This window comes from Humulus lupulus, chromosome X (assembly GCF_963169125.1).
Source record: "Humulus lupulus chromosome X, drHumLupu1.1, whole genome shotgun sequence".
NCBI lineage: Eukaryota > Viridiplantae > Streptophyta > Magnoliopsida > Rosales > Cannabaceae > Humulus > Humulus lupulus.
In genome coordinates, this window is record NC_084802.1 from 147,258,962 (window position 1) to 147,270,604 (window position 11,643).

The window sequence follows — 11,643 nt, forward strand, 5'->3', positions numbered from 1 at the left end:
AGGAAACAAAGGAAATTGTAAGTAAAATACCCGAGATATAATTACTGGTCGCTACATTATATACTTTACTAGTAGTACACTCACTCTCTGGCATGAAGAAGTCTGAATCTAAAGTCGGAGTGTACTTAAAGTTTCCGTTCCCGTCAAATAAGTGACAGGGAATTGGCAAACTATCTAAGAGCGAGAGATCAGTACCGTTCTCATCGAAAGACTCGTCGATAGGTGTAAGGGGTTCAGAAGCTTTCTTTTTTCCCTTTCCCAAAGGGGCAGGGGCGTGGCCGCTCGTGGGGTGTTGGAGGGTTCCCTGATTGTCACGCCAATTGGTCTCCTCCTTTGAGGTTGCGACACATCTGGCTGCTACTCAGGAATTTCCTCACTGGTGGCACTCCCCGCCATTGACTCTCTCACGTCCTGGTGCGGTGCCGGAAGCCCGACCAGTCTCAGGTTGGCTTCAGTGACCAGTTTTTTGATGCTCTTCTCTACGTTAGTCATGCTGGCCAGTAGGGCTTCTCGGACCTCCATTTATAGAGTAGGATCCGGTCACAGCCATGGACTTGAAATATGCTAATTCTCTAAGGGGAATGTAGATAAAATACAAGGAAAATAAAAAGACCAGAAAAACAAGGAAGTTACCTCCTTGGGTGAAGGCTAGGTTGTTGGCGACCATGTCGGTAGTCAAAAAGTACTATAGACGATACTTCCCCACATTGGATTTGAAGGTGGTATCACTCAGGAAAGTGTAACGCCCCACGTCACTATGGCTGCTTCCTGGAATGATGACTGACCCTGCAAACCAGCACGAGTCTTTCCAGCATGCTTTGTCCTCACTCGCACCCTTCCTGGGAAAACTTCCCTGGAGGTCACCCATCTTGAGATTACTCTAGGTCAAGTACGCTTAACTTTGGAGTTCTCAAGTGATGGGCTACCGAAAAAAAGATGCATCTTGTTGATATAGATTGTACCCATCAATCCATTTAAGCCTTCTTCAACTATGTAGTCCTATACATACACAGTCTTAAAATCATCACACTTGACCTTCCCCAGGCGTTGTGGGATTGCACAACTTTACCCGGTCTTTCCCCTTACACATCATGAGATTCTGACTATCACAATCACCCTCCTTATGGGCTCGACATCCCCGTCGGCCACACTTTCCGGCTGGGTCAAGGCTCTGATACCATTTGTACCACCCCCACATCACTACGGTTGCTTCCTAGAATGATGACTGACCCTACAAACCAACACGAGTCTTTCCAACGTGCTTTGTCCCCACTCGCATGCTTCCTGGGAAAACTTCCCAGGAGGTCACCCATCTTGAGATTACTCCAGGTCAAGCACGTTTAACTTTGCAGTTCTCAAGTGATGAGCTACTGAAAATAAAATTCATCTTGTTAATATAGGTAGTACCCATCAATCCATTTAAGCCATCTTCAACTGTGTAGTCCCATACCTACACAGTCTTAGAATCATCACACTTGACCTTGCCTAGACGGTGTGGGATTGCACAGCTTTACTCGGTATTTCCCGCTACGGATCACGAGATTCTAACTATCATAGAAAGTGCGGGTCGTTTCCTAGTGGAAAAGAAGAAAGAACCCTGTATTTTCTTGGTTGGGGTTGGATTTGAGGTCGAACAGGTAGTTGACCTCGTGTGGCGTAAGGACAGGCCACTTCTTATGACTGTAAAGGATATAGAGTACGGACAGCATTCTATATTTATTTGGGGTTATTTGGAAAGGAGTGACCCCAAAATAATTGGCCACTCCTTGGAAGAAAGGATGGAGGGGCAGGATCGCTCCTGCCTCAATATGATACCTCGACCAGGCGCTGAAAGCGCCTCCAGGCAGGTTTGCCTGTTGGTCACTGATGGGTCAGACTAAGGTTACCCCAGGAAGTCCAAACTTCCTGATATAATTGGCTATGATCCTAACCGAGATTTGGCTAGGAGGAGAAACGTACCATTCAACATCTGGTCGAATGATGTTTCGGAGTTGGGCTTGATTTTGGATTTCTGGATCAGAGGTATTTTCTTCTCAATCACTGGTCAAAGGAATTTCAGCCCGAGGAGTAGGCTGATTTGAAGAAAGATTGGGTGATTTCTTTTTCTGGGCAGTAGACTTTACTCGACCCATGTTTTGAGGTGGGGTCGAATGATTATTTGGGGTGTTTCAAGAAAAAGGGTTCTCTGGAATTAGTAGCGACGGTTGTTCTACGTCCTCGAGCAGTTGGGCCAGCAGATTGTTGTCAATTGGCCTCTCACCTCCCCATAGATCATGCATGAAAGTCTGCGAACAGAAAAGGGGAGATGGGAATCTAATGGCCAAAAGGACAAGATGTTTAAAAGTTGGAATAACGTTGCTCGTGTATAAAAGTTAAGCTTTTATACGACTAGCAACATTATGAAAAAAAACACTACATTTCAAGCGAATAGTTTGGAAAATGGATTAAAAAATAGAAGTGAAAGGTTTTCTAGAAAAAGCTTTTCGACTCTGAAAGGGCGGGAAAAACCCAGTTTTTTCTACAAGTTTAGAAATCAAATTTTTACTTCGATTTCATGCCCTAAAGTTATAATCCTAACTACCGAACTAGTTCATCATCCCAGCAAAGCGTTATTTTCCTTCCAAATTCAACACTAATATATATATGCCCATTTACCCCAAAACAGTTTCTTTCAAGAACATTCAAGGACTCAGGATACGAAACAGATATAAAATATATATTGTATGGCATTTCAATGACTGAAAAGGTTGATAAACTTACTTGGGTAAAGATTAAAGTAAGTTTCTGAGACACTAAGTCGGTTGGCTGGGCAGAAACTCCGTAGATCGTCAAGGTCATCTGGGTTTATGAGTTTTCTACGCCTTGTTCTTCAGTGTTCTTGAGGAGAAAGTGAAAAGTAAAAAGTGAGAAATGATCTTGGGGGATTATTTATAATGATCGTGGCACTGTAAAAGAGGTAATAATGGGATTAATTTTTCGAAGAATGGGGAAACGCAACAGCCGTCAGAAAACTTTTGGGAAACTAAAAAGACATGATTGGTCTCCTTTTTCAAGAAGGCATGGGCAGCTCTGACAGATTTTGTGGGGTATGCGAATAGTCAGTCTCTTAAGTTTACTTTATGCTGGTCCCAGTAAAATAAACTTGGGGGGGAAAATGTTTACCTAAAAATGGCTCCTGATAACGCGGAAAGAATTTATTACACATGGTTGGCACGTGGAAGCATCAAAATGAAGGAATGTTGTTCGACAATCGACCAGGTGTTCCTTGCATCATCAGATCTCGTGATTAGATGCGACCAGTCTGGTCGCATGCTTCAGTTTATTTCCTTTAAAGATATGTAATCTTGTAATAACTACATTTATTATTTTCTCTTTATTGTCTTGATACGCTGATATTAAGGATAATTAAGGCTCATTGGCCCATGTAACCCCCTTGAGCCTATATATATGAATGAGAAGGCACAAGGAAGGGACTTTTGAACCTTGAATCTGAATACTCATAGAAAGAGCATAGTGTGATTATCCACCGAAAAGTTGGAATTCTTCTAAGGCTGGTGAAATTGAAGAACCTTAGTTCTTTGATCACGGCATTAGGATTCAACATCAATAGAAACACTAAGTGGACGTAGGTTATTACCACACTGTTGGGGCCGAACCACTATAAATCATTTGTGTCACCTCTTTACCATTTGATTCCAATCTTGATTTCTGTTTGTTTCATTGTTGTTATTTTGACTCTGTGTCGTTGGCCAAATCAAGGGTCAACAGACTCGATATAGCACTTGCACTGAGTAAACTAAGTAGGTCTACAAGTAATCAAAGTATGGATCACTGGAAGGCGATTGGAAGAGTCCTAGGTTATCTCAAGAAAACCAAAGGACTAAGCCTTCATTACTCCAAATTTCCTTCAATCTTAGAAGATATACAGATGCAAGCTGGATATCCAATCTTGGGGACAACTTGTTCGCAACTGGTTGGGTATTTACACTTGGCGGAGGTGCAATTTCTTGAGGTTCCAATAAAAAAATCTATACATCTCATTCCACTATGGAAGCAGAGTTTATAGCTGTAGCTGCTACCGGCAAAGAGGCTGAATGGTTAAGGGATCTATTGATAGAGATACCCCTAATCAAAGAGAATGTATCCACTATATCGATACATTGTGATAGCCAAGCGACATTGGCTAGAGCATACATCGGAGTGTATAATGGGAATTCTAGACATATTAGTGTAAGTCATGGATATGTAAGAGAATTGATTCAGAGAGGGGTCATCTCAATATCCTAAGTGAGAACAAGTGAAAATCTGGCAGACCCTTTCACTAAGCCACTAATGAGGGATTTAGTGGCTACATCATCTCGAGGGATGGGACTTAAACTCCCTAAAGAGATTCACGATTGATGGTAACCTATCTTGATACTAGTTATTTAACTAGTGTTAGGTTCAATAGGTAACACTAAGTCAATAAAGTGAATATTAGTTTTACTCAAAACAAGTCCCATCTGAGATATATAGTACTTGTGAGTTACTAAGTTGAGGGTTAAAACCGAAAGGTTTTTTTAATAGAATTCAGTCTTGTGAAGACAAGTTTATTTGGCAACAAAATATTGTAAGAATTCTACCTATATGGACCTAGGGGTGGTGCCGCCTCTCATGAGAATTGGGGGTATTCTCAAGAACGTCCACGAATGGAAACTGCACATGGCCATTAACGGTGCAAAGCGAGACATAGAGGTCTCAAGTGAACATCGCAAAGGTGTGTGTGTTATCACCGATTTTTTATAATGAAAATATGGTTCAATGCCTAGTGCAACCAAATTTTTGACAAATTTTGTGATAATTACACTATAGTAAAATTCAAGTTGAAAACGCTTTGCTTTATGCACTAATGCAATGACTCCTATAAGAGAGAGTTCTTATTTAATCAAGTGGGGGATATGTTATATTTTAAAATATAATGATTGATTAAATAAGTGTTACAATAGATAACTATTTAATCTAGTGGGGGAATGTTATATTATTTTATAATATAATGTTTTAGATTAAATAAATGTCACAAATAGTGTCACATATTGAAACATATAATAGAGAATTACAATATTTAGATATATGAGATATATCCAAATATGTAACATATTTGGTGTTACAAATTTGTAACTTCGAAATATCACCCATTATTGTGTACATTTGTTGTTACACAATATTGAGTTGAATTTCTTAAAGCCATATGAGAAATGGCTGATAGAGATGTGATTTCAACTCCCATATTGTGTATGGAAGTTACAAAATTAAGTGGGAATAAATTTGGAACGTTTTGGAGAAATTGAAAAATTGGTTGCTTGAAAATGTCTAGGGCCGCGACGCCTGTTTTTCAGGCTGCGACCCAAGTGGCAGAAACACTCTGAGGGCCGCGACGCCTGTTTGTCAGGCTACGGCCCAAGTGGCTGACAGCATCTTCCAACTTTCGGTTTTATCCAATTTTGAACGTTTCCAACAACCAAATAACTCCCAAATTCTCTATTTTAATTCCATAAACATCCAATTAATCATTGGTAACAGCCATGGGGGTTGGTGGAATTTGAAATTCAAAGGGTGTCTCAATACTCTATAAATAGGAGCCTATTGCTCACTTGTAACAACAACATTTCTATCCATTAGGGAACTTGGCTAGAAACACCTTGAGGCTTGATTATTCCAGAAAACATTTCCAACAATCTGTGAGAGATCCCTTAGTGCTTGAGTTTGGCGGAAATAAGCTTTTGGACAAAGGTTTCAAACCTTGTTCAAGTTGGTGATCTCCAACACTCTTCCCTTTGGTAGTCTGAGTGAGAGTTATTTCTATTTTGTTTTCTTGTTCTTTCTTTCTATTCTATTTCTCTTCATATTCATATTCTTCTCTTTTGTTTATTTTTATTTCTTGTTTTGAGTTGTAATCTTCTTTTCTTTTTGTTTCAAACACTTCACTTTATTTGTATTATTTTACATAGAGTTGTTGTACGCCCTGATCTTCCCACAGAATGATTAGCCAGCTGAGCTGCGGCCTAATCATGATTATCTCGTGGACATCCCCAAGACCGGAGCTTCCGTCATAAGGTCGTACCTTCTTAGCTCGAGGAATCCCAAGGGTTCGCCAAAATTGCCCAAGACTTGAGCCTGGACTCTGAAGGCCGAAGGTCGAGTTAAGTATCCAGCTCATGGTACGAGCTGAATATGGAGGTTATGACCCTTTGTAAAGTCAACACATGCAAGGTAAACGTGCATATATCAGACATCATGTGTCTGATATGCCCATGAGTTCTCGGACACGCAGCAGGAATGTGAGTATTCAGACACCCACGACTGGGTTGGGCCGTGCGGCCCATTATCTCCTTACCTATCGATTTGACCACACTTATGTGTCAGGTTTAGGAATTAATCATGAATGTCACAGAGTTAATATGATAGGTAAGAAGGTCACGGGATGACCTTCTTACCAACTCCCAGGTGCCTTCTCCTATAAATATGGAGACCCTGGGAGTTGATAGGGGTTGGATTATCTCTTGTAAGAAATATCCTGTAATGATAGTCCCAGAATAGAGCAATAATATTGACTAGTGGAGTAGAAGGATTTTAACCTTTGAACCACTTAAAAACAGTGTCTTGAGTCACCTTTCCATTTCCTAAGATTGTATATCTGTTTCGGTTCATTATTAGCACTAATCCCTTTATCTTCCTTTCTTAAATTACCTGTTGGCGAAAAACCGCGTCAACAGTTTGGCGCTTTCATTGAGAGCAAGTCCGATTCAGTGCTGTCGCAAACATCCAACTATGGTGACAACTTGATCCAGGCACGGTAACGAGGCAGAGCAGCATGATGGGTAGGAGGCTCATCATACTGCCACCCTTGGTGAACAAGTTCCTGAAGTCCAGCAGCGGCCAGGAAAACAGCCGGCGGGCCATGACGACACCGAAAGTTCGGCGCCTCAGCCGCCTAACCCGAACCCATGTTATTAAACTGCAGTGGAAATGGAGAATGCTCAGCTGAGGAGCCAGCTAGCAATAGCTATTCAGCAGATCAAGGATGTGCTGGCCCGATTACCCCCTCTCACAACCGACGTTAACGTCGGAGAGAGGCAAGGTGAGGCTTCTAAGTCTCGCTGGCGTAATCGGTCCAGGTGTAGCTGTTCAGACAGACTTCCGATGCCCAACTCCACTCCTTCATCACACCATCGAGAGGTAGACTTCAGAGGAATGCCTAGATCCGAACAACATCAGTACAGTCGTTCGGTCAGAACGTCGACTCCTAGCACCCAACCATCCTCAAGCGCGCCCAGGAGAGCTTGAGGAAATTCCCGAAGGAAATCCGGGGAGGGCTCACAGCATCAGCCCGTCCCCAACAACCATCCTGCGCCTCGTCCAGATCGCCAGGTGCGGGACCAGCTGGTTGGCAGGGACGAAAGGCCCCCACCGAATCTAATCTGACCTGACGGAACCAGGATTGCCTCTCCAATCAGACATCCTCCGTCTCTGATCAGAAATCCGTCTCCTCCTCGAACCGTTCGAGATATTCCTGCCTACGGAAATAGCAGGAGAGATCCCCCATTAGCTGGACCTTCCCGGTGTAGTAGGACGCCAGGGGAAAGCCCAGGTCCTGACCACCAAAGGCGGACTCCAAGCCTATCTAGCAGGAGCCACTGGACCGGCAGTCGCCAGAGTGATCTCTCTGGGGGAGACCTGCGCCAGCGTTTGAGTTCGGCGCAAAGTCCTTGAGTCACCCAAGGAGGCGACCTTCGAGATCGCCTTAACTCCCATAGAGGGGAGCAGGTGGGAGGAGATAGCCACGCTCGCTCAGGGGGGGGCCCTGTCCGAGGTACGTAACAGAGGGGATGCCCCAAATAACCTATCTCAAGATAGGAGGGGCAATAACCCACCAAATATGTACAATGGATCCAGAGCTGTTGAACAGCCCCGAAATAACCAAGGACACCAGGACCAAACCCTCAAACGCCTAACTCAGATGGAGGAGCTGATGAGGAAGCTCCTGACGGAGAAAGAAAAAGATGAATACGATTCAGGGGACGAGATGGAACTCTTCTCCCCCAGTATAGCAGCAATGGCGTACCCATCTGGTTTCCGTATGCCTCACTTGTCAAAGTTCAATGGGGACGGAGACCCATCGGACCATCTAGGGATGTTCAACACTCTCATGATGGCTGATAACATTGGCCCCGAGCTGAGATGTTTAATCTTCCCTTCCACACTGACTGGACCTGCCAGGCAGTGGTTCAAATAAGGTAAAAAGCAGTCAATCAGTTCCTGGAAGACTTTCTCGACAGATTTCAAAAGGGCATTCCGAGCCTCCCAGACCGCCCGCGTTCAGGCCGACTCCCTGGCTAACGTGAGGTAGCAGCCCGGTGAGACTCTGAAGGCCTACCTGAGCAGATTTGCGAACGTCGTTGCTCGAGCCAGAGACGCAGATGATAGCTCCAAGCTCATGGCCATGAGAACTGGAATCCTCGTTGGAGGAGATCTCTGGAAGGATATACAAAGGAAGGGAGTCAGTTCGGTTAACGAATTCCTTAACAGGGCGCAAGAATGGATTAACTTGGAGGAGGCCAAAGCATCAGCTGCAGGAACCAGCCAGGCCCCCGAACAGACCGCTGGAGTGGGGACGGAGGTCGTGGAAGCGACCCAGAACGTCACACAGAACAACCAGCTCGGAGGAGGCAAAAGAAAGGGGAATGGTGAAGGCAGCCAACATGGTCAAAAGAAGAATAAGTCCATAGACAAGTTTAAGCCTGTCTACGTGACTTATACCGAGCTCGCCCAGTCTAGGGAGAATATCTTCCTAGCCAACTCTACCCGAGTCCCCTGGAAGAGGCAGGAGCCATTAAAGCACCACAAGGGGAAGAGAGATGCTTCCAAGTTTTTCCGTTTTCATAACGATGTTGGCCACAATACTGACGATTGTAGACATCTAAAGGATGAGATCGAGACTCTCATTCGAGCCGGTCCCTTGGCTCAATACGCATGGAATAGGGTTCCAGCAAGTCGACCTGCCCTTGAAGTCCCGACCAGTCAGCCCGGGTCTCAGGTAGACCAGGATGTACCTCCTCCTGTGGTAGAAGGAGAGATATCCACCATCTCTAGAGGTCCGCACATGGCCGGCACGAGTAGAGGCGCCCAGAAGAGATACGTGAACGAACAAAAGGCTCATAACGGAGAAGAGTTTGTCCCGGAACAGCGTCAGTCAAAACAGCAGCAGTTGGAAAGGCAGCCAATCATTTTTACGGAGGAAGATGCAGGCCATGTTCAGTTCCCTCACAATGATCCTCTGGTCGTAGCAGTCCAGCTCGTCAATAGGAGAGTGAGGATGGTACTGATAGACAACGGGAGTTCGGTGAACCTCCTATTCCGATCCACCTTAGAGAAGATGGGTTTGACTGTCGCCGAGCTGAAGGCAACCTCCATGATGTTGTATAGTTTTTTGGGAGAAGGATCAGCAGCGATAGGGATGATCGAGCTGGTGATCACCCTAGGTGAAGGATCTCGAACAGTCTCCAAACGCCTCGAGTTCGTGGTCATTGACTGCTCCGCTGCCTACAACGTCATTTTGGGACGACCTACGCTCATAGCTTTCGAGGCCGTCACGTCCATTCGCCACCTCACGATGAAATTCCCTACTTCGATGGGAATCTGCACTATCCATGGCGATCAGCTCGCTGCCAGGGAATGCTACAGCATTTCCATGAAGGGAAAATCTAAACCCAGGCAGCTGGCAATGGCCATTCAAGGTGAAGAGGAATCTCAAGAACCCTTGGTAGATCCTGAGATTGAAAATCCTCAAAGCACTGAGGGGGAAAATGTCTTCTTAAGTGAGGATATTGACCCCCGAATATTCGAGGACAGATCCGAGCTCCAGGCGATTGAGGAGCTCGAGGAAGTGAACATTGATCCGCAGAATCCGTCACGGACAGTCAAGCTCGGGAAAAACCTCTGTGGCAAGAGGAAGGCGGAGCTGACCAAGTTTCTGCGGGGTAACCTAGACGTGTTTGCTTGGTCCCATGAGGACATGGTGGGAATCAGCCCCAGTGTCATCATGCATACACTTCATCTAGATAAAAGCGTTCCCGCCAAGTCCCAGAAGCAAAGGCGTTTAGGAACAGCTCGAGCTGAAGCCCTAGAGGAAGAGGTAGCCCGGCTCAAAAATGCGGCATTATCCGTGAAGCCAAGTTTCCAATATGGGTTGCCAATCCCGTGCTGGTCCCGAAGCCTAATGGGAAATGGCGGACCTACATCGACTTCTCCGACCTGAATAAAGCCTGCCCCAAGGATTGCTTTCCATTGCCCAGGATTGATCAGTTGGTAGATGCCACGGCAAGGCATGAGCTCATGTCCTTTATGGACGCGTACGCAGGCTACAATCAGATCGCGATGAATCCGGCGGACCTGGAACACACCAGCTTCATGACCCCGACTAACGTCTATTCTAACAAGGTCATGCCGTTCAATCTGAAGAATGCCGGAGCTACCTACCAAAGGCTAGTATATAGAATGTTCGCAGACCAGATCGGAAAAAACATGGAAGTGTATGTTGATGACATGCTAGTCAAGTCAAAGACTACCGATAACCATGTTTCTGACCTGGAAGAATGTTTTAAGATACTACGGGAATATGGCATGAGGCTCAATCCACAGAAATGCACTTTTGGAGTCGCGTCAGGGAAATTCCTGGGGTTCATAGTCAAGACCTGAGGAATCGAGGCAAACCCCGACAAGATCAGATCACTGCTCGAACTTCCTTCGCTCAGGTCGCGAAAAGATGTCCAAGGCCTGACAGGAAGAGTGGCAGCCCTCAACCAGTTTATTTCCAAGTCCACCGATAAGTGTTTGCCCTTCTACAACCTGCTCAGAGGAAACAAGAGGATTGAATGGACAGTAGAATGCGAAAGCGCATTCCTCGACCTAAAGGCACATCTGGTTGAGCCGCCCGTGCTATCCAAACCCAAGGTAGGAGAGTCCCTTTTCCTCTACCTGGCTGTCACTGAGGACGCAACTAGTGCCTTACTGGTACGAGAAGAGGACCAAGTTCAAAAGACAGTCTACTACATCAGCAAGAGACTTCTCGGGGCTGATTCCCGATACCCGTTGATGGAGAAATTGGCGTTCTGCCTTATCACGGCTTCGCGAAAGCTCAGGTCGTACTTCCAGTCCCACTCGATTCACGTCATGACCGATCAACCTTTAAGGAAAGTTTTGCAAAAACCTGAAGCATCGGGACGTTTGTTAAAGTGGGCCATCGAACTCAGTCAGTTCGAGATTCTGTACACTTCGCGAACTGCTATAAAAATTCAGGCCCTGGCCGATTTCATGGCAGAGTGCACGAGATTCCAGGAGGATCCCGCAGAAAACTTACCCTAAATCAGCTCGCCCCAGGCTTCATGGAGGGTCTTTGTAGATGGTTCATCCAACGAGAACGACTCCAGAGCTGGAATCATTTTGATATCCCCCGAGGGACATAGATTCCACTCGGCACTAAGATTCAGATTCAAAGCCTCCAACAACGAGGCCGAATACGAAGATTTGCTGGCAGGACTGAAGATAGCCCAGGAGTTGAAGGCGAGCTCCGTCCAGTGCTTCAGTGACTCCCAGCTCGTGGTAAAC